The 16,131-nt window shown below is 48.0% G+C and overlaps 1 long non-coding RNA gene across 1 annotated transcript; it reads left to right on the top strand.

Moving 5' to 3' along the window:
- Positions 1 to 541: 541 nt before the first annotated feature.
- LOC118661610 lies at positions 542 to 4,920 on the top strand. The gene is made up of 3 exons (XR_004969383.1): positions 542 to 1,141; positions 2,308 to 2,583; positions 4,008 to 4,920. It is a non-coding gene; the product is annotated as an uncharacterized LOC118661610 (long non-coding RNA).
- The last annotated feature ends 11,211 nt before the right edge of the window (positions 4,921 to 16,131 follow it).

Raw genomic sequence — 16,131 nt, forward strand, 5'->3', positions numbered from 1 at the left:
AGTCTGGGTGCCCATCTGTTCTCCTGGACGCTCACTGCAGCAGGGAGGTGAGATCAATCCTGTGCATCTATGGAGTCACATAATGAAAAGTATAAAAGTGGGGGGGGGGGGCGCTTTGAGGGACATCTAAAAAACGACTTGGCTCTTTTCAGGGGTGAGCAGGAGGGGATGGGAGATCTGTGTGGGCTGGATTGGGGTCTCCTGAGGGTGTGTGAATGGCAGGGACTTCCTGGGAACCCCAGACTACACTGTCAAGTGGACCAAGTCTGTTCTAGTCCCTCTCACCTGCTGGTCCCTCCCTGCTTAGAACACGCCTTCCCCAGAGGGACTCTCATCTTTTCTCTTTGGGCTCTGACCCCAACCGGCTGTCTGTCGGGGCCTACCTGGTGCGGGGTGCGCTTGTGGGAACCCAGAGCCAGCAGCAGCACACGCTGCACTTCTCTCCCGCGTTTACCCAGCGTCAGAGGAGCCTGCGGAACGCACAGCCTGGGCTGCCCCTCAGTGAAGAGAGGCCTGTGTCACAGCGGAGAGGGTGACATGGGAGGGAGGAAGTGGGGCGCCTCCCTCTGAAGTCGGAGTAGGGAGCACACATCGGGAGGGAGGGGGGTGGTCCTGCAAGGCCACTCCCATCAGTGGAAGCAGAAGCTGAAGGCCCGGGGAGGAGAGCAGTCCCGACACTGAGAATGAAAAGAGCGACCCGCAGCTCCCTGGGGCCAGGCTGTGCTTAGTGCCGCGTGTCGGCCGGTGCCCGGGGCCGCCTTACAGCCCAGGACAAGTTTCACAATGTGGCCAACTCAGGTTAAGGTCCCAGCGGAGGGCATACACCATGGAGAAAGGTTTCTACGCGGCCTGCTGATGGATGGACCTGCGCAGCAGTCGGCCCTCAGTTACCGGAACACGCTGGTATTGTGGGTGCTCATCTCCCCCAGAAACCTGGCGGCCGGCGACGTGCCTGTGCAGGCGGTGGCACTGGCACCAAGACATTCTGAGGACGAGCGTGGCGTTGTCCCTGGAGGCACTGGGAGACGCTGCCTGTGTGTGCCTAACGATGCCGGAGCAGCTCCCCCGAGCGCAGCAAGCGTGCATGTATCCGAAGCTGCTTTACCCTATTTATATTTGTGGACCATGCAACATCTTGAGGGTAACGAGTTCCATATGTTTACTACCCACTGTATAAAGTAACGCCATCTTTTATTTATCTTTAAACTGTCACAGGATTGCTTGGTGCCCTGGAGTTTCAGCACTGGGACTGGAGGGCCTCCGCAGTCCAGGGCGCCGTGGGCCTGGGGGGGAGGGGGCGGTGCAGTGAGGAAGGAGCAGGTCCCTGGGGGAGGCCTGGGTGCTCCCTTGCTGGGGCAGAGGCAGCCTTGGGCCGGGTGCATGAGTCGGTGCACAGGGCACAGCTGACTGCAGTCCCAGGGAGGCCCCCAGCCGCCCCTCCTCCTCACCAGGCCCTTGCCCGGCACCCTGGCAGGGCACCCTGGGCGTCCAGCAGCCTGGGCGTCCCCACAGAACAGTGTCAGCGATGCCCAGGGAAGCAGGTGCCCCGGGAGCAGCACTCAGCACATGCTGGAGGCGGCCCACGCCGTGAGACTGTCCCCACACTTGCACAGAAACGTCTGCGCCATCGCAGACGGCGCGGCGCGAGGGCCCCCATGTTCCTGCAGGCTCAGACTCCTGCCCCAAACGGACCCCTCTGTCTCGCAGTGAGGGAGGAACGCATCACAGGGCGACACTTGACCTCTGACCCCTCGCAGGGCTGTCCACCGGGCCTCGCTGCCTGGATACGGTTCCAGGGGATGGTGTTTGCTCCCATCTGACCAGCCAACTCTGGCCTCAGCACGGTGGCCTCGACACAGCCCCATGTCGAGTGCCTGGTGTCGGGGTCGGGTGCAGCTGCAGTGGTGGCCTTTGTCACCAGCTTCTCCGCAACCAGCGGGCAGTCGGGCATCTGACGGGCCTTCCCTGCTCCTGCCGCCACGGACAGCAGGCTGAGTGCTGAAGTGGCCTCCCCGGCACCTGGCTCTGCCTCCCATCCAGCCCCCTCTCTTCCTCCTGGTCGATGAGTGCACCCCTTCCAGGAGGGTCCTTTCCTCTCACTGATCCCTGGGGAGTGCGAGGATGCGAGGGGGAGGAAGGGAGAGTTTTATCGGGAAATGTCTGACCCTCCCCTGTCCATTCCCAGGCAGGACGCTTTTACCTCTTTCCCCAGGGCCTCCCCAGGCCAGCCTGGCCGATTCATCTACTACCTCTGTGAGCAATAAACTCTTTTGTCGCTGATGTTAATGTTCTCGTTTCTTCTACCAGAACACATACCGCCGTGGCAGGTTAACTCATTTACCTGCATGTAGAGGACAATGCCAGACTCTCCACAGTTCTCGACACCGTCCCCGCCTTGGACAACAGCCTGGCCTGTAAGACAACCCCCACCGCACAGAGCTCCACAGAGGCGGCGGCGGACGGGGGGGTGATAACTCTCACAGACGCTCATGGACTCAGCAAGACTGTGCCAAGAACACGGTGACGAACAATGGAAACGAGTGGGATCCAGGCACTGCGCGTTCCCTCTGCATCGCCATGAGGGTAAGAACTGCTTCCTTTGCCAGTTGCCCTCACGCGTGTAGGGCCGGGGGTGTGATTCCCGCCAGGAGAGCGTGCCTCTAATGACCTCTCCTCGGGGGTGACACAGTGTGCCAACAAAGAGCCCAATTACAGAGAAGAGTGGAGGCAGCTCTGGCAGGGCTGCCTGATCGGATCTGATGCTGCTGCTGAGCGCGATGAACATGTTCAAAGGGTTTGTTGGGAAAGTGCCTCTTACACTCACCGCTGTGCTTCAGCCCCACGCGGTGCGATTCCAGGTCAGGAGGCTCCTGATACTGCAGGGGCAATGCTGGCTCACAGTGCGTGTGTGCGTGTGCGCCTGTGTGTGTGCCTGTGTGCCTGTGTGCCTGTGTGTGCCTGTGTGTGTGCCTGTGTGCCTGTGTGCGTGTGTGTGCCTGTGTGTGTGCCTGTGTGCGTGTGTGTACATGGCATGTGTGCGCACGTGTATGTATGGCCTTTCGGAACCTTTCAAGCATTCCGACGCAGGCAGTGCAAGAGTTGTTTTCTCACGTAGTGAGGAGGGTTTCTGAGGGTTACCATAACGCACAGCCTCGGAAGGTCTTCGTATCAGTCAGGGTGTGGCCGTTCCGACTCGCAGCGCTTCACATATCTTCCCGAACACACAGTAGCTGCTGCTCATGGAAGCTCCATGAGGCTTGGGGGCCTGGAGACTGAGATGGTTCACTGACAGGCCTAGTCCTGGCCATGGCCACTGGACTATGACACGTTATTGCTGTGAGGGAGTTTGTGGCGATTCAGCAGACAGCTCTGGAGTGCCCACTCTCTGCAGGTGTTGGACTAGACACAGAGCACACGGATGCTCCCATGTCTGCCCATGAAGAGCTGTAAGTCCGGAGGGTGGGCAACCATGACTAGGCCTGTAAACCAATCATTACTCTACATTGGACATGTATACAAGATGTTACAGGGAAATGCAGAGGAGGAAATGACTAATCCCTGCCTAGGATTAGAAAAGAAAATTGAGTTCAACCGGCGTGGCTCAGTGTTTGAGCATCGACCATGAACCAGGAGGTCACAGTTCGAGTCTTAGTCAGGGCACATGCCTGGGTTGCCGGCTCGATCCCTAGTGTGGGACATGCAGGGGGCAGCCGATCGATGATTCTCTCTCATCACTGATGTTTCTATCTCCCTCTCCCCTTCTCTTCCTCTCTGAAACCAATGAAAATAAAAAAATAAAAAGAGGAAAAATTAAGATAAATTGTGTGCTTTACTTACGTATTTCAGGTGGTGATTACAGTAAATAAAGAATAAGGTTTACATAAACACATTTAAAGGAAGCCGGGCTTATGTCCCATGCTAGGGCTCTCTGCACAGCAGCGCAGGAAAGAATCCTCTAGAAGAGTGCCTCAAGCCTGAGATGCTTCCTATTTTTTTTTTTTTTTTAGATATAGCTCTCTCTTCTGAAGAAAAGCACTGCCTGCTTGTCTTTCCATTTTCTTGCGAAAGATGGCAGCCCTGGAAGAAAACTACTTAGCCACCTTCACCAAAAACTTGTACATACCACTAACTCCCCTGATGGGACCGTGCAGTTATGGCCACGCTACCAAAATGTCAGGAGCACTGTTTTGTGGGAGGTGAGGGAAAACAACTCGATTTGGAAATCAGGAATACAAATGTATATGAATAGACAAATGACATTTATAGATCCAAAAATAGCCATGAATACAGACAGTTGGCATCAAGTCATTAAGCATGAAGATGCTGTGGGTGTTTACCACCTTTTTTTAAAAGGTATTATTTGCATTAAAAATACGCTTTCTAATTTCCAAAATAGTCTGTGAAATGAACTAGGAAAGTTGGGTTAAACAATAAGGGGAGGAGAAGAAAACACGGGGAAAAGTGGGAACCATGTCCACATAACGATCACAGTCTGGGTTTCAGCCTTTAATGCATATGGGAGAAGACGGCCATTGCTTTTCCAGTTCTGACTCTGCTCGGCTCCCCTGTATCCGTTTGTCCAAGCTCCTTCCTCTCCCCGAGCCTTCATCTCTTCATCACCAAACAAAGCAAGAGAGAGAACAGGAAGGAAGCCAGCACCGCTACGCCATGCACCACCTGAGCAGCACCCGGGGCCCCATCCAGCGCCAGCCCTCTGTGATCATCACTGTTTAAAAACATCTTGTGTGATTCTGTACAGATTAATTATGTGGGCTGTTGCTATTTTCCCCCTGCCTTTTGTTTGAAGGATGTTGGTAGGTAGTTTTGCTAAATAGGGCCTTATCTGCTTAAAATTTCTTGTGTGGTATCTACCAACATGACTGGAACCCCCAGTACCTAGGACAATGATGGCGAACCTATGACACGCATGTCAGAGGTGACACGCGAACTCATTTTTTTGGTTGATTTTTCTTTGTTAAATGGCATTTAAATATATAAAATAAATATCAAAAATATAAGTCTTTGTTTTACTATGGTTGCAAATATCAAAAAATTTCTCTATGTAACACGGCACCAGAGTTAAGTTAGGGTTTTTCAAAATGCTGGCACGCCGAGCTCAAAAGGTTCGCCATCGCTGACCTAGGAGGTGTACTTTGAAAGCCTCGGGTGCTGGTTGAAGTTTTAGTTGAGCCAAACCCGCTTCAAGTGGGCTTACTGTGGCAGGTTACCATTCATAAAAGGAGGTGGTGACCTGCCTCAGAGAGACTGGCAAAGAACACACCTTTCCAGCTGTGGCCAGAGAGGTAGGGGCGAGGTGGACAAAGAGAAGTAAGTGTGCGTATGGTTTTTCAAGAGAGGAGGTACTTGCCGTAAGTGATCACAGGTATGTGAAAATAAAACTAGGCTGAAGTCCCCTAAATCTTGTGAATGCTAAATAAAGACTCCATTACTTACCTACAAACAACTCAAGGTTCTTAATGAGAGCTTCAAGGGACTTAGTGAGACTTTCAAGGATCTTAGAATTTCAAAGACATGAAAAAGGACCAGTTAGGAGGAAATATACACTAAATGAAGTGAAAATAGTTTACAGGGATTCAACAATAGAGTAGAGGATTCTGAGAATCAAATCAATGATTTGGAATATGAGGAACCAAAAAACACCCAATCAGAAGAGAAAAAAAAAAAAAAATCCCCAAATAGGAAGATAGTGTAAGGAGCCTCTGGGACAACTTCAAGCATATCACCATTTGAATTATGGGGGTGCCAGAAGGAGAAGAGAGAGAGAGAGCGAGCAAGATATTGAAAACTTATTTGAAGAACTAATGACAAAAGTGTTCCCCTACCGCCCTAGCTGGTGTGGCTCAGTGGCTAGAGCGTCAGCCTGCAGACTGGAGGGTCCCAGGTTCGATTCTAGGCAAGGGCACATGTCCAGGTTGCAGGCTCGATCCCCAGTGTGGGGCATGCAGGAGGCAGCCGATCAATGATTCTCTCTCATTATTGAAGTTTCTATCTCTCTCCCCCTCTCTGAAATAAATTATAAAATAAAACATCCTCAGGTGAGGATTTAAAAAATAAAAATAAAAATAATAAACTTCTCCTATGAAAGAAATAGACTTACAAGTCCAGGAAGCACAGAGAACTCCAAATAAGAGGAATCCAAAGAGGACCACACCAAGACACATCATAATTAAAATGCCAAGGGCAAAAGACAAAGAGAGAAAAAAAAGCAGCAAGAGAAAAACAGTTACCTATAAGGGAGTGCCCATATGACTGTCAGCTGATTTCTCAACAGAAACTATGCAGGCCAGAAGGGAGTGGCAAGAAACATGAATAGCAAGAGCCTACAACCAAGATTACTCTACCCAGCAAAGCTGTAATTTAGAATTGAAGGTCAGATAAAGAGCTTCACAGACAAGAAAAATTTAACAGAGCCCATCACCACCAAACCAGAATTACATGAAATGTTGCAGAGTATTCTTTAAGAAGGAGAAGGAGAAGGGGAAGAAGAAGGAGGAGGAGGTGAAGGAGAAGGAGAAAAATGTGAACAATACAATGCCAATGTCAATGAATACATATTTATTGACAATTGAATCTAAAGATCAAAATAAATGAACAAGGAATGAACAAAATAAACTGATAAATAAAATAGAACCAGAGGCATGGAAACAGGAACAGACTGACGAATCTCAGAGGGAAAGGGTGGGGCTGGAAGAAATTAACCAAAGAATTTATATGCATACTAGAGGCCTGATGTACGAAATCCATGCAAGAGTAGGCCTTCCTTCCCCCGGCTACCAGCCCCTCTGGCACCCGGGACCCAGGCTTCCCTCGCAGCCCTGGCTTCATCTGGAAGGTCGTCCAGAAGGACATCCAGTCTAATTAGCATATTATGCTTTTATTATTATAGATTATAGATATGCATTACCTATAGACACAGACAATAGGTTGGTGAAGGCCTGGGGTGGGGTGGGAACTGGGTGGAAGGGGTTTAATGGGGAGGAGGGGGGAGGGAGACATCTGTAATATTCTCAACAATAAAGATCTAAAGAAACAGAGATATAGTCCCCAGAAAAAAATAAATAAATAATGCCCACGTATAGCCATTGTTAAAATATACAGTCAAAACTTTTCGGACAAAAGAAGCAGCTCATGGAAGTGATCCACACAGTAGTGAAGAATCCTAGGCCAAGGCACAGCCACAATTCTAAAACCTCAGGACATAACAAACGATCCCTCCGATTGTTTGCCACATGCTCGCTGTGGAACTTTTACTTGAGGAGCTGGGGTAGAGCAAAGAGTTTTAAAAAATCCCTTCTGAGCTTTCCTCACATCCAGTTTGGATGTTGAACTTCTTTCCTGGAGCTGCTGATCTGTAAGGTACCAGCTTACGTGGGATTCAGAGGCCTTGTAGGCCTCAAGCCTGGCCGTATTCTACTTGTGTGCCAGCCCTGCACACATGGACACACCCGCCCCATTTACCCCTCCAGGCCCGTGTTTCTCATTCTCTCAACTGTTGATATTTGGGGCCAGATAATTCTTATTATGAGGCTGTGCTGTGCATTGTAGGATGCTCACCAGCATCCCTGTTCTCAGCAGAAACTTTGATATTGACAAGTATTCAATATCTGGTAGCCAACAGCACCCCGTTTCTCCCCAGGCCACCCGTTCCTGGCAGCTGTGATAACAATTATATTTCTAAATATTGCCCGTGACTCCTGGGAACAAGCATCCTCCGGGGTTGGACAGTCACTGCTTTAGGCTGTGACGAGGGCCTTCAGGGACGGAGGAAGGGAAGCCTCAGGGAGAGGGAGGTAACGGCTTTCTCAGGATCCAGAAACGTATTCTCGAAGTTCTTCTCTTTATGGAAGCTACCCAAAGAGGCCTGCACGCACTTTTAGGAAACTGATTTTGATGCCAAGCAAGCCAATCTTATAAATATTATTTTAAACTGGAAGTTATAACTGCTCTTCTGCAGAATGTCTTAATGGATTCAAGGTTTGCCTTGAAGAATGCTATGGATTCATCCACTGTTTCTTAACTTGTGGCACGGCCAGCTTTCCCCTTGGCACAGCATCGACTGATGTTTTGCCTTCTTCCCCCAAACCTTGCAAACTACTTTGATACGCTGCTGAAATCCAGTTTAGCAGGATACTTATTTTTCTCTTACTGTGGTTGTCAAATTTAAGAACCCACGTTGTCTACTAGCTAGAAAGCAACTATTTTACATCTAAATGTAGTTGAGGCATAGCTTCCTAGATCTGTTTTACCACATTGCCACACAGGCTGAAAATATTCTGCTACTGGCAGAATCATACTTTGCATACAACAGTGACTACTGAGTAATCTGATGGCCAAACCTCATGCCTTAAGAATGACTAGGAAGTCATACACCTTCCTCTGAAGCTTAAGGACACACCTTACCCACATGTTCACTTGACTTGATTTTGCTCCCCGACATGGAAAAACACGACACATGGGGAGGTTGGTTGCTTGTGTTTTGGTGGTAGCGCCCCATGTCCCCGCCTTCTACAACTTGTTTCAACCATCATTTACTGAACACTCACTGTGGGCATGGGTTTGTGCCAAGTGTAAGCAGATTTTATTTTCATAGTAAAGTGTTTCTTTTAAAATCGTGCTGCAATGAATGTTTTCCCCATCATTTTGATATCAGTGAAGATTAACTAACACAAAGTTATTGGTTTCCATCTATAAATGCAGGATAGAAATCAAGAAATGGGAGAGAAGAAATCTACAACAGGTAGGCTGGGGTTTTATGAAGCTCAACACCTAGCGCTGGAGGATTGAAATATGTACTGAGAATTCTGTTTCCTATGGCTTTACTACTTGTCATCAAGAAGACCAAAAACAAACAAACAAAACCCACCCCAAATCAGAAGCTCTTAGGCCCAACCTTCATTTTCGCCTGGAGAGATGGCAGGCCCAGAAAAATGTCACAGGTAAAACTCTTGAAACGTCTGTAATTTCAGGTGAGTTCTGGAAAAAAACACGTATCCTTTCTGGCCTATAAATTATCCACCATATTTTCCCATATTTGCTACTGACATGTTAGTCATCTGTCAAATCACAGTAAGTAGGAACAGCATAAATACTGCTGATGCATTTGAACATTCTGAGAAATGCCAGCTTTGAGTCTGCTTGCCTTTGGCTTCCCTGTCATTGGCAGGGCATCTAACCTGTGCTGCTTCCCTGGCTGTGTAGCAGCCTGTGAACCACCCGCTGATACAAGCCAGGTGCCCGCAGCTCCTCATGCCTCAGGGACGAGGCTGGAAGCTCCAAGAGTAGGTGTCTGCGGCCCACAGCAAGCGTGACAACGATGGCACGTGGGGCCTATTTTCAGGGTCCCTTAGGCACGCTGTCTCCAAAGCTCACCCCCATCCTTGAAGCTCCTCCACCCCCGACCCCGGTCATGTGCCCTCTCTCCAGCCTGGGGAGAACTGTCTTTGGCAGGAGTCAGACCCACGCCCATTCCAGCACCAGTGAGAGTCCGCAGGCGCAGGTGGCCTCACGCTCTCCCAGGGCACGCGCCCCCTGGCTGCTGGGACTGGTCCAGGCACCTGAGCCTTATAAAGTTACCTGCGGAAGGTTTCCAACCTCAGCTCTGCACGCCACGGGAAACAATACATTTACCATCACTAACAAACAGCACTATTTAAAAACATCCTCTCTTGCCCTTCGCATTCCTTTTTTTTTTATGTGGCTTCTAATTCTTGTTTCTTGACTACTCTTTCCTAGGAAATGGGTTAAAAACTAACTACTAGGTGTTGGCGAAGGAAAGGAGGCTCTTGAGATGGGTGTAAGCGAGGGGCCGTCCACGTGAGTCCTGGTGCTGCCGGAACAGGAATTTTCTCTGTCACAGGAATGGGTGCCCGCGACCATGGAGCCAATAGACAGTAGCGCGTTCCCTGGCGCTGACAGCAGAATTCCTGCTGGGTAACCACAGCCCTAGTGCCTTCCTGTGACAGCTGCTCAGGACGGAGGGAGGAGGTACAAGGCATTGATGGGGTTGGATTGTGCCCCCCCCCCACACACCCCAAAACTCATATCTTGAGTCCTAAGCCCCAGCATCTCAGAATAGGACCTTATTTGGAAGTAGGGCCATTGCAGATGTGTGTAGTTGAGATGAGGTCACACTGGAGGGGTGGGGCTGTCACCCACTGTGACCGTGTCCTGAGGAGAAGGGAGCCTTGGGCACAGTCACACACGAGGAGATCACGTGCGGACGGGGGTCATGCCGCTGCGAGCCAAGGACTCTCCGTGTTCAAATCTCCTTCTTGTCATTCCTCCCTCTTACCAAGCTAGGAAAGGACCTCAGGTTAAGCATTTTTACTTGTAAATCCATCAGCTGGTGACAGTTTGGGATCCGTGCCCTCCACTCGACTGTTTTCCCTGCCACAGGAGGGAGGGTGTGAACAGGCAGATGCCGAGGGTCCTTCTGCCCAGACACAGGCGCCCCCTCCGCCTTCCGCTCCCTTCCCCTTTTCCTTCCTGGGACGTGGGGGGGCGGGGGGGGGAAAGGGGCACAGACAGGGTCACCTGAAGACCAATCCTAACCGTCCGATGATTCCAACCCTTTGAGGGCGACTAGAAGGGGTCAGTTAGAAAAGCTGGCCGTGGTGTGCATCTCGCCCTGACACCTCCTGCTGGGACCTGGACAGGCTCTGCTTCTTGACAATCGTTTCTCCACAGATGGCAAGCCCACCCTGCCTCCCCAGGCACTTCAGGCAAACAGCCTCCTCCCTGGCGGGTGGGGTGAGGGTAAAACACTCAGGCACAGACAACCAGGCCGGGAGCACGGGCTCAGGTCCCCAGGGGCCGACACTGGGCCAGATAAGCCTGCACCTGAGGATAAAGGAAGAACAAGGATGCTGATTACCTCGTACTCGGCGTCAGGGACGTCATTAACCTGACCTTAGTTATAGATGTTGACGAAAGGGCAAAAGGAGAAGAAAAACACAAAGGTACTATTTATGTCTAATTTTATGTAGTACAATAATTCAGTATATAATAAAATGTTAAAACTTAAGTGTGAAAATTAAATCCTATTTCAAGTTGTATTTGACGAGAACAGTAAACTCTGACATAAATATGGGGCTCCTTAAACTGTGGTTTACACAGCACGGAGAGCTGCTCACACCCCAAACTCCCAGCAGGGCGGCCTCTTTTGCACGCCTCCCACAGCTTGCCTTGGCTCTCACGGGTACAGAACCCACATGCTAAGTTCCCCATCCTAAATTCTGAGACTTCTGGTAAAAATTTCTTCTTAATAATCTTAACTGTGGACCATAACTAATTTTTAAAGAATTATTCTTTTTTAATTTTTTTTTTTAAATGTATGGACTTGAGAGAGAGCAAGCAAGACAGAGAAGCATCGACTCATTGTTCCACCCATCTATGCATTCACTGGTCGACTCCTGCATGTGCCCTGACTGGGGATCAAACCCACAACCCTGGCCCACTGGGACAACGCCTATAATTAAGTTTTGTGACATTTTTCCTACATTTGTGGAGTATTTAAGTATGGGATTTACAGACATTTGTAAACATCTGAGCCTACCGTTAACCCACTCCACTTCCATTTACGAGTAAATTGAAGTCCACCACCCAGGGCCTTTGTCACCTTTTCAGGAACCTTCTCTTTCTCTGAGAGTACTCCTCAGAAAGTAGTCTCTATTTGGAAAAGGTTTAGGGAAATCCAGAGGAGAGAACAAAAGACGGATTTTATATTCTGGCATCCCTTCCTAGTCCTTCGGTTTTGAAGATTTCAGAACTTATCCGGCTCCCACTCCACAGCATCCCACCTCCGCGCGCCCCAAACTAAACTCCCCCGTCGGAGAGATGAGGACTACGCACTGCGTTAAACCATTCCGTCTGCACAGAACCCCCATGTGCCCCTGTCTAGTTGCAGAGTGCCACTTCCACTGCTTTCTCTGACCCTATCTGTCCCTGCTACATTCTCAGACTAAAAGAACATAATGTTTCTGTGGGGAAATTTACCCAGAATAAACCCCCAGATACAAATTCTCTGGAAAAGAATAAGATGACACATTTTTCAAAAACAAGTTTTGATGTTTCCCCTAAGCTCCGGCTTCGTTTCTCTCCGGACAGCCATGGGGTAGGGGTGCGGGGGCGGGGCGGGTGGGGGGATCGAATGAAGTCTCTGGTGGCAGTTCAGTCTTCTTTAGCCTCATCACTATGATCACCATTAAGTTCTTAGCCTACATTTCTCTGATTCAATCTCGGAAATGGTTTTTAGAATTTCTTGATCATCTTAATTGTTTCTGTCTTTCAGGCTTTTACTATGAAATTAGCTACTGTCCTTTCTTTAAACTGTCTGAAAATTGAGACTTAAATTGTATTACCAAGTAGCTGAGCGGAACAGTGCCCTCCTGGGGTCCTAAGGGAGGCCCGCCTCTGAGAGATGCTGTCTTGTCAGCGAACAGGGCCGGAAGCCCAGATCCAGAGCCGGCCGGAAGCCCAAGGCATGAGCGGCTCTCTCCTTGCTCACAGCGTATCAGAGGATAATGCATCGAGGTGCTGGCAGAGGCATCCTGCCTGTCCACTGCTTCGTCTCATTGTGTACTCAGTGTGGCCCAGATTACGTATCCAGTCTCATCTCCTTTTGTCCACCAATCCTCCACCTGTGGCCACGTGTCCCAGGCCATCCCTTAGTTCTTTTGTTTGTTTTAAAATATATTTTTATTGATTTCAGAGAGGATGGGAGAGAAAGAGAGAGAGAAACATCAATGATGAGAAAGAATTATTGATTGGATGCCTCCTGCATGCCCCCTACTGGGGATCGAGCCCACAACCTGGGCATGTGCCCTTCACTGGAATCGAACCCGGACCCTTCAGTCCGCAGCCTGACACTCTATCCACTGAGCCAAACCAGCGAGGGCAGTTCCATCGTCACCACCATCAGTCTCTAAAAGCTCTTGGGCTCTGCAGGCCAGCACGGAGCACTACAAATGTGTCTCTCACGGCACTCAATGGCAGTTCATGAGAAACGCCCACACTCCCCAAGGAGCCCCCCAGAATGGATAGCACTGTTGTGCTTTTTCATGTACCCATCCCTCTTTTCCCCACCGTCCTTCCTTCCCCCTCTTCCTCCAAGCAGAAGGTATTAGACAGGGATAAATGATGTCACCTGTAGAGAAAGGCGATAACACCCAATTACCTAACTTATAACTTGCTCTGTGACTAGGTTAGAGTTTCGCTTAAAAGCAGAGGATTCTTTGTTCCTTTAAAGTTCTCTTGGTCCGTATAATTCTTGCCTAAAAGGTTGGGACTTGGAGGAATTGAAATAATCTCTTCTAGTAAAGGTGGCAATGCTGGTTCTCCATCCAAAGAGCAAAACTGCTCTTGCTAAGACTCATAGCAACCCGTGTGTCCCTTGGCTCTGAAAGCAATGAGGTGGACCTTAACGACCCTTTCAATGTGATGGCTGCTTTTCTGACTGATTGTCGTACACAAATAACGCAAGGCGGAGGAGAATCAAAGCTGCGTGTGTGCAGGGGCAGGGCCGGGAACCAGGAGACGGGTGGTGTTTCTCCTTTGCCACAAAGGGGAGATCCATGTGGCAGCCACGGTCGGTACCTCCTGGTCCCTCGGCGTTGCACAGAGCTAGCGGCAAAGGGCTAGGAGCTACAAGTGGTAGATGGGCACTGGCCACAGGAACCAGAGACCTAGAGAACAGTCACCGAAGCCATGCAGCTCATTGTGCCGGACTGCGCGCCCCCGGCTGGGCCTATTTTGCCTGGCTGGCCGGTCCTGCATTGGCTCTTGGGCCTTAGCTTCTTAAAGGTACCACCTAGCACCTGTCAGTGCTTATGCTGGACAGCTGATAGTGCTGCGTCACTGTCGTCTTCACCGTCACCACCATCACCACCACATCAGCAGTTTCCCCTTGATGCAGACCAGTCCGCATTCCCCAGCTTCCGGGAGAGCTACACTCTTAGCGGGATCTGAGAAGTACTCTCTTCTAAGAAGGCTGCTGAGAGGGTTTTCGGGAGTTGACACCTTTACTAACTTTCTGCAGCTTTTATCTAACGTTCCTAACATACGTGCTATTGGGATTTATGGGCAACTGTACTGCGTCCTGCAACCATAAGGACGGTATGGAAAGAAGCTATTAGATTTATCTACCACAATCATTTGTTTGTTCTCATTGGTGGGAGATAAGGAAGAATGCTTGGGGGGAGAGGGGTGGCAGGGAGAGATAGAAAAGTTGCTTCTGCCACATGCAGCGTTTCCCAGAGGAAAAAATAGACAACCTGTCTCCAGTGGGCATTGTTTCCACATCCTATTACAATATTGAAAAGGACATGAAGTCCTAAAAGAGCTTTCAGATCGCATTAGATTTCATAATTCAGCCCTGCCCATCCATGGCATGCAAAGATAATGATACAGGGGACTCCCTCAACCTGATAAAAGTCATCTACAAAAGCCCACAACATCATACATGATGGAGAAATACCAGATGCTTTCCCCTTAAAGTTAGGAAAAAGACAGGGAACATTCACTCTTGTCACCTCCATTCAACATTGTACTGTAGGCTCTAGACAGAGCAACTGGGCAAGAAAAAGAAATAGAAGGCATCCAGATTGAAAAGGAAAAAGCAAAGCTATCTTTACTTGATCTAGTATATAGAAAATCTTAAGGAATCCATTAAAAATAATAGGATAAATAATGTTGAAGATTGCAGAATACAAGATCAATATATAGATATCAATATATTTCTCTATGCTAGTAATAAAAAATGTGAAATTGAAGCTAAGAAACAATTTCATTTATAGCAGCATCAAAAGGAGTAAAATAGAAGTAAATGTAACAAAATAAGTAAAAGATTTTACACTGAAAACTCTAAGACATCATTGAAATACATTAAACAAGACCTAAAAAAATGAAAAGACACCCCAGGTTCATGAATTGGAAAACTTAATATTGTTAAAATGGTGGTATTCCCCAAATTTATCTACAGATTGGATGTAATACACATCAAAGTCCCAGCTGGCTTTTTTTTTTTTTTTTTTTTTTTTTTTTTTTTTTTTGCAGAAATTGTCTCACACTTCCCTATTTCAAAACTTACTACAAAGCTACAGTAATTAAGACAGTGTGGTGGTAGTGGCATAAGGATAGACATGCAGATCGATGAAATAGAATTACAAGTCCAGAAACAAACTCTCACTTTTATGGTCAATTGAATTTCTATAAGGGAGCCAGCCAATATAATTCAAGGGGACAACTAGCTATCTCCATGCAAAAGAATGAAGTTGGGTCCTGACCTTGCATCATATAGAATAATGGATCAAAGATCTAAATATATGAGTTAAAAATTACAAAGCCCTTAGAAGAAAACATAGGAATAAATCTTTGATTAGGCGATGGTTTCTTAGACATATCACCAGAAGCACAAGCAATAAAAACAAAAGAAGACAGACATCAAAATTCAAAACTTCTGTGCTTCACTTCAAAAAAGTGGAAAGACAGCCTGTAGAATAGGACACATTTGTAAATCACATATCTGATAAGGGACTTGTATCGGAATATATAACGAATTCTTAAAATTCAATAATAAAAAGAAAAATAATCCATTTAAAGATCAGCAAAGGACTTGAATAAATATTTCTTTCAAGAAGATATACCAATGACCAACAATCACATGAAAGATGCTCAACATCATTAATCATTAGAAAAAATGCAAATCAAAACAATGAGTTACCACTTCACACCCACTAGGATGGCCTATCATAAAAAATGTGGACAAAGTGGACAAGGAGGTAAAGGAATGTAACCCTTATTCTTTGTTGGTGGAAATGAAAATGACACAGTTGCTTCAGAAGACAGTTTTGGTTCCTCAAAAAGTAAAACATAGAGTACCATCTGACCTAGCAATTCTCGTCATCGATATCCATCCAAGAGACTTGAAAACACACTCCACACAAAATCTGCACATGAATATTCATAGCTGCATTATTCATAACAGTTACAAAGGAGAAAGACCCCAAGTGTCCATCAACAGATGAATGGATAAACAAAATGTAATACACACACACACACACACACACACACACGAATATTAATGGAGATGGATGAACCTTGAAAGTATGCTGT

This window comes from Myotis myotis, unplaced genomic scaffold, assembly GCF_014108235.1.
Source record: "Myotis myotis isolate mMyoMyo1 unplaced genomic scaffold, mMyoMyo1.p scaffold_m19_p_8, whole genome shotgun sequence".
Taxonomy (NCBI): domain Eukaryota; kingdom Metazoa; phylum Chordata; class Mammalia; order Chiroptera; family Vespertilionidae; genus Myotis; species Myotis myotis.